The sequence below is a fragment of the Balaenoptera acutorostrata genome, chromosome 12, assembly GCF_949987535.1.
Source record: "Balaenoptera acutorostrata chromosome 12, mBalAcu1.1, whole genome shotgun sequence".
Taxonomy (NCBI): domain Eukaryota; kingdom Metazoa; phylum Chordata; class Mammalia; order Artiodactyla; family Balaenopteridae; genus Balaenoptera; species Balaenoptera acutorostrata.
In genome coordinates this window covers 30,040,310-30,063,710 of record NC_080075.1, presented here as the reverse complement: position 1 = coordinate 30,063,710, position 23,401 = coordinate 30,040,310, and the positions used below count along the sequence as shown (strand labels likewise).

Genomic DNA, 23,401 nt, shown 5'->3' with positions numbered 1-23,401 from the left:
AAGTGAGATGCTCCCCCTAAACACCAACACAGCAGTCATGTACCTTTCAAGGGGTTCAGGGGCAAGATGGGCAAGGCATTTCTACTAACTCTTCTTAAGGACCCTGGACAGTGCCCTATGCTACGAGGTAAGCGGTGACTGTTGTAATTCTTACTGGTGATCATTTCCTGTCACTGATTCTTGGCTTTCTTTGTATTTCATAGGACTGTTGTAAGTCCAATACAAAATGAGTCTTATTTTTAAAACACACTGAAATGTTTTACAAAGCCTAGCATTCTCATCTAGAGTCCTTTCAATTCTCCCCACTTTCCCGAGAGGCTACGAACACTTCACACCATGAACTAGGAGAGGGGGTAGAGCCCTTTCTGATGAAATGTATCAACAAAGACAGAGTCTCAGCCTGCTTGCTCTCTGGACAGGATCTCAGACCACAAGGTCTTAAATCCTGGTATAAATGAAGGAAGTGAGGACAGTTCAACTGGCACTCTCACAACGAGAGTTCTGAAACACCTTCCAAAGAGCCTATAGCAGTAGATGAGGGAAGGGAGTGCTACAGTGTGGTAGTACAGGGGGAATGATCGGCTACAGCAGTGAAAAATGTGGTACCTATTGGTGTGCTCTCGGGGTTCTTGTACATGTAGCATAGATGACCTTTACAGTGTCCCTCCCACCTTCCCACCTGCATTAGGTTTTTTTTTTTTTTAATTTATGTTTATTTATTTATTGTTTGAACTTATTTGTTCTACGTATTTATTTTTTTGGCCGCACTGGGTCTTCATCGCTGTGCACGGGCTTTCTCTAGTTGGCGGCTAGCGGGGGCTGCTCTTGGTTGCGGTGTGCGGGCTTCTCATCGCGGTGGCTTCTCTTGTAGCGGAGCATGGGCTGTAGGCGCGTGGGCTTCGGTAGTTGAGGCTCACGGGCTCTAGAATGCAGGCTCAGTCGTTGTGGCACATGGGCTTAGTTGCTCCACGGCATGTGGGATCTTCCCAGACCAGGGCTCGAACCCGTGTCCCCCGCATTGCATTGACAGGCGGATTCTTCACCACGGCGCCACCAGGGAAGCCCTAGGTGTTCTTCTATAGAGTCTCAAAACAGAGGGCACTGAGCGAAGGTAGTGGTTATTAAAGGCTCGGGATCTAAATTCTACCTGTCTCTACACCACTTCCCAGCTGTCGATTTGACCCCACTTTTGAACGCCGACCTCATTCTTCAACTTTCTCTGCCGTTTGTATACTCACCTTGAAAACTTGTTTCTGTGATGCGTTGAGCAGACACAGGGTGGCAGATTGCAGAGGTGGAAGCTGGTGGTCGGATATTTGTGGGCTCGATCTCCTTCAGTCCCATTCCCATTTCTGGTTGCACAGAGGCCCTACTTCCTGTGTGTGACGCAGAGCCATAGGATTGCGGGCAGGAGCCAAGTTCTCCATACAGTAAAGACCCCAGTGTGCCTTGGTTATAGTAATCTACCTGGCTTCCTTCCTGGTAGGGAGTTGACAGGCGGCTATGCCCCTGATTTGGAATCTGAGATGGTGTTCCCTGAGCAAGGCTGGCAGAAAGCGATGGATATAGAGGGACCATGTTATTGGCGTCTGAAGTTTTATCATAGTGGGCTGCCATAAACATGGAGGAAGCAACTGTGTGCCGGTCAGTGAGTGCCAGAGTAAAGTCTCCGGGTGAAGAAGAATTCTTTTCAGTGCTTCGTGTGATGTCCCACTGAAGAACACCTGGATAGGAAGGAGCTGAAGTGGAGATCTGGCTGTGGTCAGTAACTCCAGATACCGTAGTCGTGCTAGAATGTTGGTAAAGGTAGGCACTACCCGTGAGTGTCTGGAAAGAGGTACCAGTAGCTGATGGCGAACTGACGGCAGGGGCAGAGACTCTGGAGAAGTTGCAGACACTTCGTGTTAGGGAAGTTGCATTGCTCACCACAGGAAGAGAATGCTGCAGAGATTTCAGAGTTCCAAGTAGAGATGGATTTTGGAAATTTTCTGTAAGAACAAGAGGGTCATGAAAAACTCAGGGAGGTTGAGAAATTCTCAGTCCGTTTGAGGAACAGCATTATCTTCAGGTTCTTGCTATCAGGACACCTCTACTGTCAATACTTGCTGAGAAACCCAAAATCAGACAGTTAATGATGGCTGTAAGGACTGAGCAGTTTTCCACTCTTCTGTATTAACTGCCTGTGCTCCCATCTTGGGCACAGATGGGCAGAAGAGCCAAGTGGTATGGTTCAGACATTGTTCTCTAGGCTGGAAGCAACCTTCTCCCTGCCCTGTCTTTCCCTTCAGCCTGCACTCGTATTGACTTCTATGCTACTTCCTAGACTGGAAGCATTTTAGAACTAGGAGGCCCTTAGAGAACTTCGATTTTCTCAGTCTCATTTCGTGAGTAAGGAAACTGAGGCTCAGAGAGGTCGGGTTGACTTGTTCAAGTTCTCTCATTATGTTAGTATCATTACCAGGTTCCAGAACCTACGTATCCTGACTTCCTTGCCAGGACTCTACTCTGAGCATGATACTGCCAGAAAGCAGGAGAAATAGACCTTACAATATAGGCATTTTTTTGGTCCATTAGAAAACAGTACGGCTATTACCATTGTCGTCTTCAGTGTCTCCCTTTGCTTGTACAGTTCCCATGCTATTACCTAGAGTTGACGTATAGCTCAGTCCAACTGGTGAATTGTGAAAGAGTCATTTTTGCCCTCTTCAAGCCTGGTTTCTCATCCTACCTCAAAATGATTACCCGAAAGTGGATATCTTAAGTGCTTTTGGAAAGAGAAAAGTTATCTGATGACTTCGGATTACTCATCTATAAAGTGGTTATAACACCACCACCAATAATAATAGCAGTAATAATTAATAGATGAATAAGCTGATATATTGCATCTGATTTATATGGAGGAAGATACAATAAGTTCTAGAAAGACAAAGAAAAATCATGACAAGCACATTACATAACGAAAAAGGAATCCATAGATACTAATGAAAACTGGGGTATGTGGCAAGTATCAAAGCCTAATGAATTTACTAACAAATGACATTCTGTACCATCCATGCAATATTATGAAAGTGAATGTTGCCCGCTCTATTTTAGTGAATGCTATTAACCAAAACACACGATAGAGGTGATAGAGGTGAATGAATTCCTAGCCAATGCATACAGACAGAGACGGTATATCAGTAAACAATGCCTAACAAGCAACAGAATGCCATAAATGTGAATGTATACGTAGCCACAACATATATAGACAAGTATTGCAATGAAAAGCGGTACGAAGCAGACAGCAAAATAATAAGGGTAAAAGAGTTTCATGATTGTGCTCATTCATATTTTTACCCAGCAAGTAACAGGTATTAAGCCTAGGAGAAATATATATTTCAATGGATATAACTTATATAATAAGCAGAAAGGAAGCTTAAAAAGTATCAAGAAGGTTTTTGTATTTATCCTAGAACTTAGATTAGAATTATCTTCAACATCCAGGAAGATGACATCCCAAAACCTCAAAAAACCATCATCCCTAGAATCCAACGAAAAAAGATTTTCAAATGTAAGAAAATCCAAAGGACTCCACAACATTGTTTTCGATAAATGTGGATGTTTGTTTTTTTTTTTCTTTTGCCGCGCCGCGTGGCCCTGGCCGTGAAAGCACCGAGTCCTAAGCACTGGACCGCCAGGGAATTCCCTAAATGGGGAATTAGAGATGTGGGGCTTGACTTTTTCTTTTTCTCCTTCGGTAGCTAAGATCTACAAGCGAACGATGGCTGTTGATCAATGTGCTCTCTGTGTTAGGAAGGAAATAACTGTGAAAATGAAAAGCAGCCTTGCCTTAGAACCTACATATCACACAAAGGAAATAGTCCTTCTGATTCAAGTTAGAAGATGCCACTTAAAATGTTTAATTGGTAAAATGTCTACCTAGTTTAAAACTTAGAAAGAATAAAACACTGAAAATCAGCCCCCTAGATAACCACTTTGGTTTCTTGTTTATAGGAAGCATCATTTCTAAAACATATTTCTAAAATGTTTATATTCAAAACTGTCAAGTGCCAACTGTATTCAGAGAGGCAATAAAAGAAAGAAAACGGAGTATGACTTTTCTGATAAGCTGCCTTTCCTGGTGATCCCCTGTTCTGGCCTGACTTTCCTTCTTAGTCTGTTAATGTAAGGATTTGCTACCATCAACTTTGTTTTGCCCTGCTCTGAGCAGATTTCCCTCTGTGCTGTTTCTGCTTTAATTTAAAATCTTTGGTTCCCATCAGCATTCCATTGCAAACTACGTTTTTCTTGAGAGCCCCTCTATGCTTTCCCTCTTGATTCTTATATTTTTTTTCCCATCTCTTGGTTCCTGTTGGCCTGTGCTAATGAAAACAATCCTCAACTTCCTTACGTTTGACTCTGTGCCTCCCTATATAGCCCAGTACTCTCCATCCTCTCTCCCTATTCTCTCTTTTCAGCTGGTCGCAGTACTAGTGGAGGGAGACCATTAGAGATGAAACATCTTGGTATATATTGCTAGTTTTCTATGTCACCTGGCTTTTCTATGTTTCTGTTGAAACCCTCTTGAGAAGTCTCTGATTTCATTTTCTCCATGGGTACCCTTTAAGGCTCAATACTGGAAAGGAAGGGGATCAGAGTGATCAACCCAATGTGGTATCCTAACGTAACAGATAAGGAAAGCAGCAGGCTTTGTGAGACAGTCAGCGATTCGTCCAAAGTCACACAGATAGTAAACGTCCAAGTCAAAACTGAAGTTAGGTCTCCAGACTTGTAGTTCAATACTTTCCCTCATCATTCCCTGCTATGTTGAATCTCCTACTCAATTTAGGGGCCGAAGAAATCGAACGCAAAACTTTCCAAAGTGTCTTTTCTTACCTGACATGGTCAGAGAAGAGGAACCATCAACTGCAGGTACAAGGGCTGAGGAGACAACACTAGAGGATGTCTGAGTGGCTGCAGCTGAACGGCGCACGTGTCCAGTCCAGAGGTCACTGGTTACTGGTCCAAACAGCTCCACGGAAACCCCAAGACTCTACCAAGTGGTAGTAGGTTTGGTAGGAGAGTGATGTCACAAAGCAGGCAGTTGGAAGGTATGAGCTAGCCAATAGGGAGGTCCGATCCCCAAGAGGAAGGCGGGGTTGGGTGAAGAGAGTGTAGGAGAGCTAAAACAACACCTACATTTCTGAGCTCTGGGGAGGAAATCCTAGAAGACAGACTTACCTCCCCCAGGCTCTTCCATTAGGGAAATCATTGCAACATTTCTTACAGACGTTCATTAATATAATGAACTAACAGTTGCTTATATTCTACAGAGTATTCTATTTTATGTATCATATACTTAGAGCTATAGAGATCTTAACTTAATTAATATCCTTAGGAAGGAAAGTGCCATCTGGTTTGAACTATTAACAGTTGTTCTGAAATCATATGTGTCTAATGAGTGAACTGATAGCAGCTTTCAAGGAGCAAAAGTAGGGATGAAGAAGCTCTTTTTGTAGCTTGGTTCAAGAGTAGGGTGAAGTTTGTTGAGTGTACCTTGTGGAGAATGTTGTGGTCCAAGGCTCTTCTCTTCGAGTTTCTTCTCCTTGACTCCTGCCTTCCTTGGGCTGGGCTAGGCTGGGGGCCAGGTTGGACTTGCGACTTAGCATTTCTCTTCCGCTTTCTTCTTCTTTTTTTTTTTTTTTTTTTTCTTCCATTATGGGCATTGCTTCTAGGACAAGCCTTGATCTTGCATTGGATGTTACTTCCTGTCAACTTCCAGCAGCAGGAGTCTTCTTTTCAGTGCTTGATGCTTCACGAAATCGACTCTGCCCGTTGGCAGCAAATACCAGAGAGCTAGGAGACAGAGCTGGTTGCAGACCTTTCCTCTTCCAGCCTTTGGTTGCAATTCTTTGGCCCATAATTTGCTAGCTCTAGTTCCTTGGGCCACACAGGTATCCTGCCATCCAGCTCTTTTTCTATGTGAGAGACGTTCTGAACACTGTCCCTTTTTCTTTGCACAGAAGTATATACAGTGTGGCAGTTACTGTAATCTCCTCCCCCTTGCAAACAGCCACTCTCGAATCTTGGACCTCTAGGACTCTCTGTCTTGCATGCTTGGGTGCAAGGCCAAGCAAAATGAAGAGGAGAATAATTAGAGAAAGAGGAGGACATTGGTGGAGAATTGGGAGCAGGTAAGGTGAAAGGGCACAGGAGAAAAGAGATGCATGGAGGTTTTTTGGTTTCTGTGGGAAACAAGTTGACACACTTGGGCCTCATTTTGTATTCACAGAACAGAGAGTTAACGATATAAGTAGCTAGAGAGTGGAGCAACTGCCACGAAGTCTGTACACTGAAGAGAACAGTCTCACATCTAGTTTTCATTTTGTTTTATGTCATAGTACCTTATTGATAGCATTCACTGGTGTGTTTGTAGAACACAGATGTGTTCAAATGCTCTGGTTTTGTCTACATGGTTATTTCCTTGTCCTATTTGTAAGGAATCCAACATTGTAAGACATATTGCATGTTTTTCTCTTGACGATCGTTGACCTTGAAGCGTCATGAACTAAGTTGAGCTGTTGGATTTTGTGGAGAAACTTTCAAAAGGATCTGTGAAAAAGGCATTGTGGTGAGTCGCATTATGCACCCGAGCGTAAGGAGCAGATATCTGCCACCAGCCCAACTTGGCCTGGATTGCCTCTGTTTTAGTTCCCCCGGTTAGTGCTTTTCTCCCTAACCACTCTTGTGACTGTGATCATGTGAGTAAGGGCTGAGTTGCTACTGATTTCTGTGTGAGGTAAGCTGGTTTGAGGGAGGAAATCTGTGGACCTAGTCATTTTCCTTGGTGGTAAGCTTTCAGGGGTGCAAAAAGATTGATCTTCCTGGGGACTTTTCTGGTCCCAGGAAGATAGCGCATAGATGGGACCTCCAAAGACACACATTGAATCTTTAGGCCTGTTTTTCCTATTATGAGATACGAGTTTCTTCACTGATGGGGATGATGCTTATCTGAGAAGAAATTGTGAAAGGTGGTGTAGTATAGAGGTGTGGCTTAAGCTTGTAAGTTTTCTTCAAGGTTTTTCCCCTAAGCTTCCTACTTCAGACGGCCTACTTACATGATACTAGTATGTGATGTCAGGCTAACAACTTCCTAAATACCGGCAGGCCAGATCAGTGTCTCTTTTCTCTATATTGCCATGGAAATCAAGGGTCCCGCCGAATTTTCCATCGAAACAGTTGATTTGTGTTGTCTCTGGGAATTCTGAAGGGCGTACCGTTGCTTCCTAACCGGTGTCGTTTGGGAGATCTACCTCTGTACGTTCAAATGATTCATTTTGAGGCTTTGCTCATGTGCGCAGTAAACCCTTGAATTCCCTACGACCTTCCTTTCCTCCATCTCATACCCCATTAAGCCCGCTTCAGTTTATCTCCTGCATTTCTTTGGAATCTGTCAGCTCTTCCTCAACATCCTAATACTGAACTTGCCTGTCTGTTGCGACTAGGTCCTAACTAGTGTCCATATATCTTGTTTCCTTCCAATCCATTCTTCACACAAGAAACCTTCAAAGCAAGCTGGAACATTGCTCATAAACATCGCTCACAAACATTGTTTTGAGACTAGAAAACACAGTGTTGGCCTTGAAGACTCTGCGTGGTCTAGAATCCTCTCTGCTCCTCTAGCCCCATCTTGTGCCACTTGTGCCCTCACTTTCTATGCTTCAGATACACTGAATTAACCTTAGTTCTCACTCATCTGACAGAAGTCAGTTGAGATATGATTTTTCACTGTGATTCCTCGCATTAAGGAATTTGATGATCAGGTTTTGTGTGAGGACTAAAACTAAACTGGGAAGTGGAAGAATTGAGTTTCAACCGTTTCAGTCAACACGCACGTATTAATGATACCTACGTATCGAACACCGGGCTAGGTTTCATGAGGGATCCAGAAGTTCTGGCCATCTCTGGTTTTGGATATCCCTTAGTTGTTGAGACCTTTGCGTTGTCTGGTTGCCTTTTGTCTGTTTTCCAGATGGGAAAACAGGAACAAGGGAAGTATAGGTTATTACTAGGTGGGGTTGAACAAGCGGAGCAGCAAACTGCAAAGCTGAAAGAAGAGGGACGTACTCTAGAGGGATATGATTTCCATTTTCAAGGCGCCTGCATCCTGTGCAGGGAGACAGCCTAACATAAAATGTGCCTAACAACAAATATATTGACTTCTTCCTAAAAATCTCCAGTTCATGTAACCAAGGGGTTTATACCTTCTCCTTTAAAAGTGATATTCCTGGGACTTCCCTGGTGGTCCAGTGGTGAAGACTCTGCGCTTCCAATGCTAGCAGGCGTGGGTTCAATCCCTGGCTGGGGAGCTAAGATCCCACATGCTGCGCAGCCAAAGAAATGTTTTTCGAAAGTTATATTCCTGTATTATTGAATTTAGTGGTTTAGATTTTGTTTTAACGTTAAGAAGATGACAGTTTATTTACCAGGAACAAACAAAACATAATGTAAAAATAGTTTCCCAGAAACGATGTCCATCATTCTCTTCTTCCCTTTCTCCCGCAGACTGGTGTTTCATCTTGACGAGTTCTCTGTCAGTCCGTAGGAAAGCTGTCTGGCTTGGAGGTTGCAATCCCAGGGAATTTTTCATCAGCGGGGAAGTCTCCATCACTACAGAGGAATCAAGGGAGAAGTCAGTCCCTGGTAAGTGAGATGCTCCCCCTAAACACCAACACAGCAGTCGTGTACCTTTCAAGGGGTTCAGGGGCAAGATGGGCAAGGCATTTCTGCTAACTCTTCTTAAGGATCATGGACAGTGCCCTATGCTACGAGGTAAGCGGTGACTGTTGTAATTCTTACTGGTGATCATTTCCTGTCACTGATTCTTGGCTTTCTTTGTATTTCATAGGACTGTTGTAAGTCCAATACAAAATGAGTCTTATTTTTAAAACACACTGAAATGTTTTACAAAGCCTAGCATTCTCATCTAGAGTCCTTTCAATTCTCCCCACTTTCCCGAGAGGCTACGAACACTTCACACCATGAACTAGGAGAGGGGGTAGAGCCCTTTCTGATGAAATATATCAACAAAGACAGAGTCTTAGCCTGCTTGCTCTCTGGACAGGCTCTCGGACCACAAGGTCTTAAATCCTGGTATAAATGAAGGAAGTGAGGACAGTTCAACTGGCACTCTCATAACAAGAGTTCTGAAACACCTTCCAAAGAGACTGTAGCAGTAGATGAGGGAAGGGAGTGCCACAGTGTGGTATAGTACAGGGGGAGTGATCGGCTACAGCAGTGAAAAATGTGGTACCTATTGGTGTGCTCTCGGGGTTCTTGTACATGTAGCATAGATGACCTTTACAGTGGCCCTCCCACCTTCCCTCCTGCATTAGGTGTTCTTTTTTTTTTTTTTTTAATTTATGTTTATTTATTTATTTATTGTTTGAACTTATTTATTCTACGTATTTATTTTTTTGGCCGCACTGGGTCTTCATTGCTGTGCACGGGCTTTCTCTAGTTACGGCTAGCGGGGGCTACTCTTGGTTGTGGTGTGCGGGCTTCTCATCGCGGTGGCTTCTCTTGTAGCGGAGCATGGGCTGTAGGCGCGTGGGCTTCGGTAGTTGAGGCTCACGGGCTCTAGAATGCAGGCTCAGTCGTTGTGGCACATGCGCTTAGTTGCTGCACGGCATGTGGGATCTTCCCAGACCAGGGCTCGAACCCGTGTCCCCTGCATTGGCAGGCGCCACCAGGGAAGCCCTAGGTGTTCTTCTATAGAGTCTAAAAACAGAGAGCACTGAGAGAAGGTAGTGGTTATTAAAGGCTCAGGATCTAAATTCTACCTGTCTCTACACCACTTCCCAGCTGTCGATTTGACCCCACTTTTGAACGCCGACCTCATTCTTCAACTTTCTCTGCCGTTTGTATACTCACCTTGAAAACTTGTTTCTGTGATGCGTTGAGCAGACACAGGGTGGCAGACTGCAGAGGTGGAAGCTGGTGGTCGGATATTTGTGGGCTCGATCTCCTTCAGTCCCATTCCCATTTCTGGTTGCACAGAGGCCCTACTTCCTGTGTGTGACGCAGAGCCATAGGATTGCGGGCAGGAGCCAAGTTCTCCATACAGTAAAGACCCCAGTGTGCCTTGGTTATAGTAATCTACCTGGCTTCCTTCCCGGTAGGGAAGTGACAGGCGGCTATGCCCCTGATTTGTTCGTGGGCCTCCTGATCCAGCAGTTCGCTTGGCTCTGCCCCTGTCGTCAGCTGCCCCTAGGATAACTGTGAGCCCTTGCCACTTCTCTGGTAGATTTCCCTATTCCCCCACTATAATCACACCTGAATAAGGCAACTCAGACCTTTCAGAGATGTGTCCTGAACCTCTTGTTTTCTGAAATACCTATCTGGTGGTTGTGAGACTGAAGGCCAACGTCCCCAAGAGACTTTTTCTATTTCTCCTAGTAAAGCTAGACTCATCTTCTGTCCCCTTCAACTCTACTCAAAATTGTGTTCTTTCAACCCAGACCTCTGACCCTGCTTTTTACTTCTGCCATTTCATCCTCACTCCTGCTTCCTTTCCTAAATCCATACCTCTCTGTTGGCCTTCCTAGGCCTGGGCCAAGTTCCTTCCTCTTTCCTCAGTGTTTACCCCTTTCCTTCATTCTCCCATCCAACTTTCAGTCCTTCCTTTCTCACGCCTCAGTTAGCAGCATCTCAAAATTCTTAAGGTTTATTACTCATCTAGTCATTGTATTCCATTTACTTATTCAGTTCTATACCTATCTTACCTATGTATGGAAGAACAGCTGGTAGCCAAGGTGGCACCAAGAATCCCAGCAGCTCTCACTTGACGTATCCGTAGTAGTCAGCAATTTCCATTTGTTTTTCCCTCTCGGTGAGAAATGGCAGCTTCCCCGAAGAGGTGTATCTGGCAGCATTCTCCCGTTGTTGTTGAGCCCGCCTCTTCATGGCCTCTCGCTCTGGCCTCTGCTCTTGTTCGATGGGCTTTGACATGACTGGCTCAGGCACATTGGGTTCCCTCCATGGAACTCGTTGCTTGCTGAAGTCTTGGAGTAGAAATTGGGTTTGGAGCTTGGGTGGGGACTGGCGCTTAGTCCCAGCAGGGGGAACAGGCTCGCGCTGGAGAGAAGCGCCAGATGAAGTTTGGTAGGGTGCAGGCCTAGGAGCAGCGGACTGAGGGACACGGGGCTGGGTATGGTTGGTCCAAGCCGGTTGGGTTGGGTTGGTCACAGTTGGCTGAGCTGGTTTGGCGGGACCTGGCAAAGAGGCAGGAGCTGGCTGGGATGAATTGACTGCAGCAGGTTGAGCTGAGTCAGTAGAACCAGGCTGGGCACGGTAAGCCCCAGCAGGCCGACGTGAGGCCAGAGACTGTGGCCTCCGAGGAGCGGGTCGAGCTTGAGGCTTGTCCCAGGCAGAAAAAGGCAGAGGTATCAACTTGACCTTCCCAGGAGGAGGCCGCTCGTACTGGGATGGAGAGGGACACTCTGTTTCAGCACTGCTGTCTGGTTTCTGGGCTTGGACCTGCGTTTTCTCAGGACTCTTCCCCTCACGTGGGGTATGCCGCCATGGCTGGATAGCTGGGGGTGGCTGGGGGTCTTTGGGGTTGCTTGCATTTCCCCAGAGCCGACAGGAAGAGAGCCCAGTTTTCGTCTCATTCTTCCTCCCCAGCGCATGAAGGACCTTCACAGACTCCAGCATGCGCACGCCAAGGGAGGGTCGAGGCTTTTGCAAGCTCTCTTGGAGAAGCTCAGTTTGGTGTTCCTTTCGCTTCGTGTTGGGGATTGCTGGCTTCTCTTCTGCCTTGACTTTGTTCCCTGACTGCTTGTTCTCTTCAGCCTTGTTTCTTCCTCTGGTCCTTTTGGTCTTTTCCTGCCCGTGGCTCTTAGTTTTGCTGACCTTTCTGGATGCAGCTTTCTGAGGTTTGCCTTGCGAGTGCTTGGCCGTGTTCACAGGAGCCCTGTCACTGACTGCAGCATTGCATAGAACCACTTCTCCCCCTAACAGGCACTCTGGATTCTTTGGCTGGCTTTTGGCCTTGGGAGCACCACTGATAGGCTCAGAGGCTTTCTGTTTGTTCTTCCTGGGTTGATGAGAGGGAACCTTTACGACACTTGGCTTTTCCTGCACCTGATTCACCTTAATGGCTCTGGTGTCTTTAGCTTTGATCACGTTGGGACCTTGGGATTGACCAAGATCTTTCAAAGAATTAAAGAGCTGGGGAAGGTGACTATCCTCCGCCAGTGTAGTCATGTCTGCAAAACCACTGCTAGGTTCAGTCCCATTTTCAAGTGTCCCTAGGTCCTGACGACTGCGGCTGTTCCCTCTCAGATCAGCATTTTCAGAACCAGGCTGCTCCTCTTGGCTGAGGGGATCGGTGCAGGCCAGCGGCTGGTGAATATCAGGGATTCCTAAAGGGCGTAGTGGAGGATCTTGGTTCTCTGTTGGGATCTGGTAGGCATCCAGAGGCTTTGAAAGCTTGGTTTTGATATCATCCACGTTCTTACTCTCTGTTTGTCCCTGGCTTGGAGCTGGAGGCAGGGCCAGGAGACGACTGGCACTCTGGACTGGAGCTGTCACTGAAATGTCCCCAAGTTCAGACGGTGGGTTACTCTCAAGTATGTGACTGTTTCTGGTACTGCAGGACTTGGGGAGTTGTTGAGTTTGTGTCACACAAAACGTCTGGCTTGGAGGTCGCAATCCCAGGGAATTGTTCATCAGCGGGGAAGTCTCCGTCACTACAAAGGGATCAAGGGAGAAGTCAGTCCCTGGGAAGTGAGATGCTCCCCCTAAACACCAACACAGCAGTCATGTACCTTTCAAGGGGTTCAGGGGCAAGATGGGCAAGGCATTTCTACTAACTCTTCTTAAGGACCATGGACAGTGCCCTATGCTACGAGGTAAGCGGTGACTGTTGTAATTCTTACTGGTGATCATTTCCTGTCACTGATTCTTGGCTTTCTTTGTATTTCATAGGACTGTTGTAAGTCCAATACAAAATGAGTCTTATTTTTAAAACACACTGAAATGTTTTACAAAGCCTAGCATTCTCATCTAGAGTCCTTTCAATTCTCCCCACTTTCCCGAGAGGCTACGAACACTTCACACCATGAACTAGGAGAGGGGGTAGAGCCCTTTCTGATGAAATGTATCAACAAAGACAGAGTCTCAGCCTGCTTGCTCTCTGGACAGGATCTCAGACCACAAGGTCTTAAATCCTGGTATAAATGAAGGAAGTGAGGACAGTTCAACTGGCACTCTCACAACGAGAGTTCTGAAACACCTTCCAAAGAGACTATAGCAGTAGATGAGGGAAGGGAGTGCTACAGTGTGGTAGTACAGGGGGAATGATCGGCTACAGCAGTGAAAAATGTGGTACCTATTGGTGTGCTCTCGGGGTTCTTGTACATGTAGCATAGATGACCTTTACAGTGTCCCTCCCACCTTCCCACCTGCATTAGGTTTTTTTTTTTTTTAATTTATGTTTATTTATTTATTGTTTGAACTTATTTGTTCTACGTATTTATTTTTTTGGCCGCACTGGGTCTTCATCGCTGTGCACGGGCTTTCTCTAGTTGGCGGCTAGCGGGGGCTGCTCTTGGTTGCGGTGTGCGGGCTTCTCATCGCGGTGGCGTCTGTTGCTGCGGAGCATGGGCTGCAGGCGCGTGGGCTTCGGTAGTTGCGGCTCACGGGCTCTAGAATGCAGGCTCAGTCGTTGTGGCACATGGGCTTAGTTGCTCCACGGCATGTGGGATCTTCCCAGACCAGGGCTCGAACCCGTGTCCCCTGCATTGGCAGGCGCCACCAGGGAAGCCCTAGGTGTTCTTCTATAGAGTCTCAAAACAGAGGGCACTGAGCGAAGGTAGTGGTTATTAAAGGCTCGGGATCTAAATTCTACCTGTCTCTACACCACTTCCCAGCTGTCGATTTGACCCCACTTTTGAACGCCGACCTCATTCTTCAACTTTCTCTGCCGTTTGTATACTCACCTTGAAAACTTGTTTCTGTGATGCGTTGAGCAGACACAGGGTGGCAGATTGCAGAGGTGGAAGCTGGTGGTCGGATATTTGTGGGCTCGATCTCCTTCAGTCCCATTCCCATTTCTGGTTGCACAGAGGCCCTACTTCCTGTGTGTGACGCAGAGCCATAGGATTGCGGGCAGGAGCCAAGTTCTCCATACAGTAAAGACCCCAGTGTGCCTTGGTTATAGTAATCTACCTGGCTTCCTTCCTGGTAGGGAGTTGACAGGCGGCTATGCCCCTGATTTGGAATCTGAGATGGTGTTCCCTGAGCAAGGCTGGCAGAAAGCGATGGATATAGAGGGACCATGTTATTGGCGTCTGAAGTTTTATCATAGTGGGCTGCCATAAACATGGAGGAAGCAACTGTGTGCCGGTCAGTGAGTGCCAGAGTAAAGTCTCCGGGTGAAGAAGAATTCTTTTCAGTGCTTCGTGTGATGTCCCACTGAAGAACACCTGGATAGGAAGGAGCTGAAGTGGAGATCTGGCTGTGGTCAGTAACTCCAGATACCGTAGTCGTGCTAGAATGTTGGTAAAGGTAGGCACTACCCGTGAGTGTCTGGAAAGAGGTACCAGTAGCTGATGGCGAACTGACGGCAGGGGCAGAGACTCTGGAGAAGTTGCAGACACTTCGTGTTAGGGAAGTTGCATTGCTCACCACAGGAAGAGAATGCTGCAGAGATTTCAGAGTTCCAAGTAGAGATGGATTTTGGAAATTTTCTGTAAGAACAAGAGGGTCATGAAAAACTCAGGGAGGTTGAGAAATTCTCAGTCCGTTTGAGGAACAGCATTATCTTCAGGTTCTTGCTATCAGGACACCTCTACTATCAATACTTGCTGAGAAACCCAAAATCAGACAGTTAATGATGGCTGTAAGGACTGAGCAGTTTTCCACTCTTCTGTATTAACTGCCTGTGCTCCCATCTTGGGCACAGATGGGCAGAAGAGCCAAGTGGTATGGTTCAGACATTGTTCTCTAGGCTGGAAGCAACCTTCTCCCTGCCCTGTCTTTCCCTTCAGCCTGCACTCGTATTGACTTCTATGCTACTTCCTAGACTGGAAGCATTTTAGAACTAGGAGGCCCTTAGAGAACTTCGATTTTCTCAGTCTCATTTCGTGAGTAAGGAAACTGAGGCTCAGAGAGGTCGGGTTGACTTGTTCAAGTTCTCTCATTATGTTAGTATCATTACCAGGTTCCAGAACCTACGTATCCTGACTTCCTTGCCAGGACTCTACTCTGAGCATGATACTGCCAGAAAGCAGGAGAAATAGAACTTACAATATAGGCATTTTTTTGGTCCATTAGAAAACAGTACGGCTATTACCATTGTCGTCTTCAGTGTCTCCCTTTGCTTGTACAGTTCCCATGCTATTACCTAGAGTTGACGTATAGCTCAGTCCAACTGGTGAATTGTGAAAGAGTCATTTTTGCCCTCTTCAAGCCTGGTTTCTCATCCTACCTCAAAATGATTACCCGAAAGTGGATATCTTAAGTGCTTTTGGAAAGAGAAAAGTTATCTGATGACTTCGGATTACTCATCTATAAAGTGGTTATAACACCACCACCAATAATAATAGCAGTAATAATTAATAGATGAATAAGCTGATATATTGCATCTGATTTATATGGAGGAAGATACAATAAGTTCTAGAAAGACAAAGAAAAATCATGACAAGCACATTACATAACGAAAAAGGAATCCATAGATATTAATGAAAACTGGGGTATGTGGCAAGTATCAAAGCCTAATGAATTTACTAACAAATGACATTCTGTACCATCCATGCAATATTATGAAAGTGAATGTTGCCCGCTCTATTTTAGTGAATGCTATTAACCAAAACAAACGATAGAGGTGATAGAGGTGAATGAATTCCTAGCCAATGCATACAGACAGAGACGGTATATCAGTAAACAATGCCTAACAAGCAACAGAATGCCATAAATGTGAATGTATAGGTAGCCACAACATATATAGACAAGTATTGCAATGAAAAGCGGTACGAAGCAGACAGCAAAATAATAAGGGTAAAAGAGTTTCATGATTGTGCTCATTCATATTTTTACCCAGCAAGTAACAGGTATTAAGCCTAGGAGAAATATATATTTCAATGGATATAACTTATATAATAAGCAGAAAGGAAGCTTAAAAAGTATCAAGAAGGTTTTTGTATTTATCCTAGAACTTAGATTAGAATTATCTTCAACATCCAGGAAGATGACATCCCAAAACCTCAAAAAACCATCATCCCTAGAATCCAACGAAAAAAGATTTTCAAATGTAAGAAAATCCAAAGGACTCCACAACATTGTTTTCGATAAATGTGGATGTTTGTTTTTTTTTTTCTTTTGCCGCGCCGCGTGGCCCTGGCCGTGAAAGCACCGAGTCCTAAGCACTGGACCGCCAGGGAATTCCCTAAATGGGGAATTAGAGATGTGGGGCTTGACTTTTTCTTTTTCTCCTTCGGTAGCTAAGATCTACAAGCGAACGATGGCTGTTGATCAATGTGCTCTCTGTGTTAGGAAGGAAATAACTGAAAATGAAAAGCAGCCTTGCCTTAGAACCTACATATCACACAAAGGAAATAGTCCTTCTGATTCAAGTTAGAAGATGCCACTTAAAATGTTTAATTGGGAAAATGTCTACCTAGTTTAAAACTTAGAAAGAATAAAACACTGAAAATCAGCCCCCTAGATAACCACTTTGGTTTCTTGTTTATAGGAAGCATCATTTCTAAAACATATTTCTAAAATGTTTATATTCAAAACTGTCAAGTGCCAACTGTATTCAGAGAGGCAATAAAAGAAAGAAAACGGAGTATGACTTTTCTGATAAGCTGCCTTTCCTGGTGATCCCCTGTTCTGGCCTGACTTTCCTTCTTAGTCTGTTAATGTAAGGATTTGCTACCATCAACTTTGTTTTGCCCTGCTCTGAGCAGATTTCCCTCTGTGCTGTTTCTGCTTTAATTTAAAATCTTTGGTTCCCATCAGCATTCCATTGCAAACTACGTTTTTCTTGAGAGCCCCTCTATGCTTTCCCTCTTGATTCTTATATTTTTTTTCCCATCTCTTGGTTCCTGTTGGCCTGTGCTAATGAAAACAATCCTCAACTTCCTTACGTTTGACTCTGTGCCTCCCTATATAGCCCAGTACTCTCCATCCTCTCTCCCTATTCTCTCTTTTCAGCTGGTCGCAGTACTAGTGGAGGGAGACCATTAGAGATGAAACATCTTGGTATATATTGCTAGTTTTCTATGTCACCTGGCTTTTCTATGTTTCTGTTGAAACCCTCTTGAGAAGTCTCTGATTTCATTTTCTCCATGGGTACCCTTTAAGGCTCAATACTGGAAAGGAAGGGGATCAGAGTGATCAACCCAATGTGGTATCCTAACGTAACAGATAAGGAAAGCAGCAGGCTTTGTGAGACAGTCAGCGATTCGTCCAAAGTCACACAGATAGTAAACGTCCAAGTCAAAACTGAAGTTAGGTCTCCAGACTTGTAGTTCAATACTTTCCCTCATCATTCCCTGCTATGTTGAATCTCCTACTCAATTTAGGGGCCGAAGAAATCGAACGCAAAACTTTCCAAAGTGTCTTTTCTTACCTGACATGGTCAGAGAAGAGGAACCATCAACTGCAGGTACAAGGGCTGAGGAGACAACACTAGAGGATGTCTGAGTGGCTGCAGCTGAACGGCGCACGTGTCCAGTCCAGAGGTCACTGGTTACTGGTCCAAACAGCTCCACGGAAACCCCAAGACTCTACCAAGTGGTAGTAGGTTTGGTAGGAGAGTGATGTCACAAAGCAGGCAGTTGGAAGGTATGAGCTAGCCAATAGGGAGGTCCGATCCCCAAGAGGAAGGCGGGGTTGGGTGAAGAGAGTGTAGGAGAGCTAAAACAACACCTACATTTCTGAGCTCTGGGGAGGAAATCCTAGAAGACAGACTTACCTCCCCCAGGCTCTTCCATTAGGGAAATCATTGCAACATTTCTTACAGACGTTCATTAATATAATGAACTAACAGTTGCTTATATTCTACAGAGTATTCTATTTTATGTATCATATACTTAGAGCTATAGAGATCTTAACTTAATTAATATCCTTAGGAAGGAAAGTGCCATCTGGTTTGAACTATTAACAGTTGTTCTGAAATCATATGTGTCTAATGAGTGAACTGATAGCAGCTTTCAAGGAGCAAAAGTAGGGATGAAGAAGCTCTTTTTGTAGCTTGGTTCAAGAGTAGGGTGAAGTTTGTTGAGTGTACCTTGTGGAGAATGTTGTGGTCCAAGGCTCTTCTCTTCGAGTTTCTTCTCCTTGACTCCTGCCTTCCTTGGGCTGGGCTAGGCTGGGGGCCAGGTTGGACTTGCGACTTAGCATTTCTCTTCCGCTTTCTTCTTCTTTTTTTTTTTTTTTTTTTTCTTCCATTATGGGCATTGCTTCTAGGACAAGCCTTGATCTTGCATTGGATGTTACTTCCTGTCAACTTCCAGCAGCAGGAGTCTTCTTTTCAGTGCTTGATGCTTCACGAAATCGACTCTGCCCGTTGGCAGCAAATACCAGAGAGCTAGGAGACAGAGCTGGTTGCAGACCTTTCCTCTTCCAGCCTTTGGTTGCAATTCTTTGGCCCATAATTTGCTAGCTCTAGTTCCTTGGGCCACACAGGTATCCTGCCATCCAGCTCTTTTTCTATGTGAGAGACGTTCTGAACACTGTCCCTTTTTCTTTGCACAGAAGTATATACAGTGTGGCAGTTACTGTAATCTCCTCCCCCTTGCAAACAGCCACTCTCGAATCTTGGACCTTTAGGACTCTCTGTCTTGCATGCTTGGGTGCAAGGCCAAGCAAAATGAAGAGGAGAATAATTAGAGAAAGAGGAGGACATTGGTGGAGAATTGGGAGCAGGTAAGGTGAAAGGGCACAGGAGAAAAGAGATGCATGGAGGTTTTTTGGTTTCTGTGGGAAACAAGTTGACACACTTGGGCCTCATTTTGTATTCACAGAACAGAGAGTTAACGATATAAGTAGCTAGAGAGTGGAGCAACTGCCACGAAGTCTGTACACTGAAGAGAACAGTCTCACATCTAGTTTTCATTTTGTTTTATGTCATAGTACCTTATTGATAGCATTCACTGGTGTGTTTGTAGAACACAGATGTGTTCAAATGCTCTGGTTTTGTCTACATGGTTATTTCCTTGTCCTATTTGTAAGGAATCCAACATTGTAAGACATATTGCATGTTTTTCTCTTGACGATCGTTGACCTTGAAGCGTCATGAACTAAGTTGAGCTGTTGGATTTTGTGGAGAAACTTTCAAAAGGGTCTGTGAAAAAGGCATTGTGGTGAGTCGCATTATGCACCCGAGCGTAAGGAGCAGATATCTGCCACCAGCCCAACTTGGCCTGGATTGCCTCTGTTTTAGTTCCCCCGGTTAGTGCTTTTCTCCCTAACCACTCTTGTGACTGTGATCATGTGAGTAAGGGCTGAGTTGCTACTGATTTCTGTGTGAGGTAAGCTGGTTTGAGGGAGGAAATCTGTGGACCTAGTCATTTTCCTTGGTGGTAAGCTTTCAGGGGTGCAAAAAGATTGATCTTCCTGGGGACTTTTCTGGTCCCAGGAAGATAGCGCATAGATGGGACCTCCAAAGACACACATTGAATCTTTAGGCCTGTTTTTCCTATTATGAGATACGAGTTTCTTCACTGATGGGGATGATGCTTATCTGAGAAGAAATTGTGAAAGGTGGTGTAGTATAGAGGTGTGGCTTAAGCTTGTAAGTTTTCTTCAAGGTTTTTCCCCTAAGCTTCCTACTTCAGACGGCCTACTTACATGATACTAGTATGTGATGTCAGGCTAACAACTTCCTAAATACCGGCAGGCCAGATCAGTGTCTCTTTTCTCTATATTGCCATGGAAATCAAGGGTCCCGCCGAATTTTCCATCGAAACAGTTGATTTGTGTTGTCTCTGGGAATTCTGAAGGGCGTACCGTTGCTTCCTAACCGGTGTCGTTTGGGAGATCTACCTCTGTACGTCCAAATGATTCATTTTGAGGCTTTGCTCATGTGCGCAGTAAACCCTTGAATTCCCTACGACCTTCCTTTCCTCCATCTCATACCCCATTAAGCCCGCTTCAGTTTATCTCCTGCATTTCTTTGGAATCTGTCAGCTCTTCCTCAACATCCTAATACTGAACTTGCCTGTCTGTTGCGACTAGGTCCTAACTAGTGTCCATATATCTTGTTTCCTTCCAATCCATTCTTCACACAAGAAACCTTCAAAGCAAGCTGGAACATTGCTCATAAACATCGCTCACAAACATTGTTTTGAGACTAGAAAACACAGTGTTGGCCTTGAAGACTCTGCGTGGTCTAGAATCCTCTCTGCTCCTCTAGCCCCATCTTGTGCCACTTGTGCCCTCACTTTCTATGCTTCAGATACACTGAATTAACCTTAGTTCTCACTCATCTGACAGAAGTCAGTTGAGATATGATTTTTCACTGTGATTCCTCGCATTAAGGAATTTGATGATCAGGTTTTGTGTGAGGACTAAAACTAAACTGGGAAGTGGAAGAATTGAGTTTCAACCGTTTCAGTCAACACGCACGTATTAATGATACCTACGTATCGAACACCGGGCTAGGTTTCATGAGGGATCCAGAAGTTCTGGCCATCTCTGGTTTTGGATATCCCTTAGTTGTTGAGACCTTTGCGTTGTCTGGTTGCCTTTTGTCTGTTTTCCAGATGGGAAAACAGGAACAAGGGAAGTATAGGTTATTACTAGGTGGGGTTGAACAAGCGGAGCAGCAAACTGCAAAGCTGAAAGAAGAGGGACGTACTCTAGAGGGATATGATTTCCATTTTCAAGGCGCCTGCATCCTGTGCAGGGAGACAGCCTAACATAAAATGTGCCTAACAACAAATATATTGACTTCTTACTAAAAATCTCCAGTTCATGTAACCAAGGGGTTTATACCTTCTCCTTTAAAAGTGATATTCCTGGGACTTCCCTGGTGGTCCAGTGGTGAAGACTCTGCGCTTCCAATGCTAGCAGGCGTGGGTTCAATCCCTGGCTGGGGAGCTAAGATCCCACATGCTGCGCAGCCAAAGAAATGTTTTTCGAAAGTTATATTCCTGTATTATTGAATTTAGTGGTTTAGATTTTGTTTTAACGTTAAGAAGATGACAGTTTCTTTACCAGGAACAAACAAAACATAATGTAAAAATAGTTTCCCAGAAACGATGTCCATCATTCTCTTCTTCCCTTTCTCCCGCAGACTGGTGTTTCATCTTGACGAGTTCTCTGTCAGTCCGTAGGAAAGCTGTCTGGCTTGGAGGTTGCAATCCCAGGGAATTTTTCATCAGCGGGGAAGTCTCCATCACTACAGAGGAATCAAGGGAGAAGTCAGTCCCTGGGAAGTGAGATGCTCCCCCTAAAGACCAACACAGCAGTCGTGTACCTTTCAAGGGGTTCAGGGGCAAGCTGGGCAAGGCATTTCTACTAACTCTTCTTAAGGACCATAGACAGTGCCCTATGCTACGAGGTAAGCGGTGACTGTTGTAATTCTCACTGGTGATCATTTCATGTCACTGATTCTTGGCTTTCTTTGTATTTCATAGGACTGTTATAAGTCCAATACAAAATGAGTCTTATTTTTAAAACACTGAAATCTTTTACAAAGCCTAGCATTCTCATCTAGAGTCCTTTCAATTCTCCCCACTTTCCTGAGAGGCTAAGAACACTTCACACCATGAACTAGGAGAGGGGGTAGAGCCCTTTCTGATGAAATGTATCAACAAAGACAGAGTCTTAGCCTGCTTGCTCTCTGGACAGGCTCTCGGACCACAAGGTCTTAAATCCTGGTATAAATGAAGGAAGTGAGGACAGTTCAACTGGCACTCTCATAACAAGAGTTCTGAAACACCTTCCAAAGAGACTATAGCAGTAGATGAGGGAAGGGAGTGCTACAGTGTGGTATAGTACAGGGGGAATGATCGGCTACAGCAGTGAAAAATGTGGTACCTATTGGTGTGCTCTCGGGGTTCTTGTACATGTAGCATAGATGACCTTTACAGTGGCCCTCCCACCTTCCCTCCTGCATTAGGTGTTCTTTTTTTTTTTTTTTTTTTAAATTATGTTTATTTATTTATTTATTGTTTGAACTTATTTATTCTACGTATTTATTTTTTTGGCTGCACTGGGTCTTCATTGCTGTGCACGGGCTTTCTCTAGTTACGGCTAGCGGGGGCTACTCTTGGTTGCGGTGTGCGGGCTTCTCATCGCGGTGGCTTCTCTTGTAGCGGAGCATGGGCTGTAGGCGCGTGGGTTTCGGTAGTTGAGGCTCACGGGCTCTAGAATGCAGGCTCAGTCGTTGTGGCACATGGGCTTAGTTGCTCCACGGCATGTGGGATCTTCCCAGACCAGGGCTCGAACCCGTGTCCCCCGCATTGCATTGGCAGGCGGATTCTTCACCACGGCGCCACCAGGGAAGCCCTAGGTGTTCTTCTATAGAGTCTCAAAACAGAGGGCACTGAGCGAAGGTAGTGGTTATTAAAGGCTCAGGATCTAAATTCTACCTGTCTCTACACCACTTCCCAGCTGTCGATTTGACCCCATTTTTGAACGCCGACCTCATTCTTCAACTTTCTCTGCCGTTTGTATACTCACCTTGAAAACTTGTTTCTGTGATGCGTTGAGCAGACACAGGGTGGCAGATTGCAGAGGTGGAAGCTGGTGGTCGGATATTTGTGGGCTGAATCTCCTTTAGTCCCATTCCCATTTCTGGTTGCACAGAGGCCCTACTTCCTGTGTGTGACACAGAGCCATAGGATTTCAGACAGGAGCCAAGTTCTCCATACAGTAAAGACCCCAGTGTGCCTTGGTTATAGTAATCTACCTGGCTTCCTTCCTGGTAGGGAAGTGACAGGCGGCTATGCCCCTGATTTGGAATCTGAGACGGTGTTCCCTGAGCAAGGCTGGCAGAAAGCGATGGATAGAGAGGGACCATGTTATTGGCGTCTGAAGTTTTATCATACTGGGCTGCCATAAACACGGAGGAAGCAGCTGTGTGCCGGTCAGTGAGTGCCAGAGTAAAGTCTCCGAGTGAAGAAGAATTCTTTTCAGTGCTTCCTGTGATGTCCCACTCAAGAACACCTGGATAGGAAGGAGCTGAAGTGGAGATCTGGCTGTGGTCAGTAACTCCAGATAACATAGTCGTGCTAGAATGTTGGTAAAGGTAGGCACTACCCATGAGTGTCTGGAAAGAGGTACCGGTAGCCGATGGCGAACTGACGGCAGGGGCAGAGACTCTGGAGAAGTTGCAGACACTTCGTGTTAGGGAAGTTGCATTGCGCACCACAGGAAGAGAATGCTGCAGAGAATTCAGAGTTCC

General features: G+C 45.2%; 1 long non-coding RNA gene across 1 annotated transcript; it reads left to right on the top strand.

The window, feature by feature from the left end:
- LOC130709351 (uncharacterized) lies at positions 1-23,228 on the top strand. The gene is made up of 4 exons (XR_009009854.1): positions 1-127; positions 8,545-8,682; positions 21,287-21,553; positions 22,926-23,228. It is a non-coding gene; the product is annotated as an uncharacterized LOC130709351 (long non-coding RNA).
- The last annotated feature ends 173 nt before the right edge of the window (positions 23,229-23,401 follow it).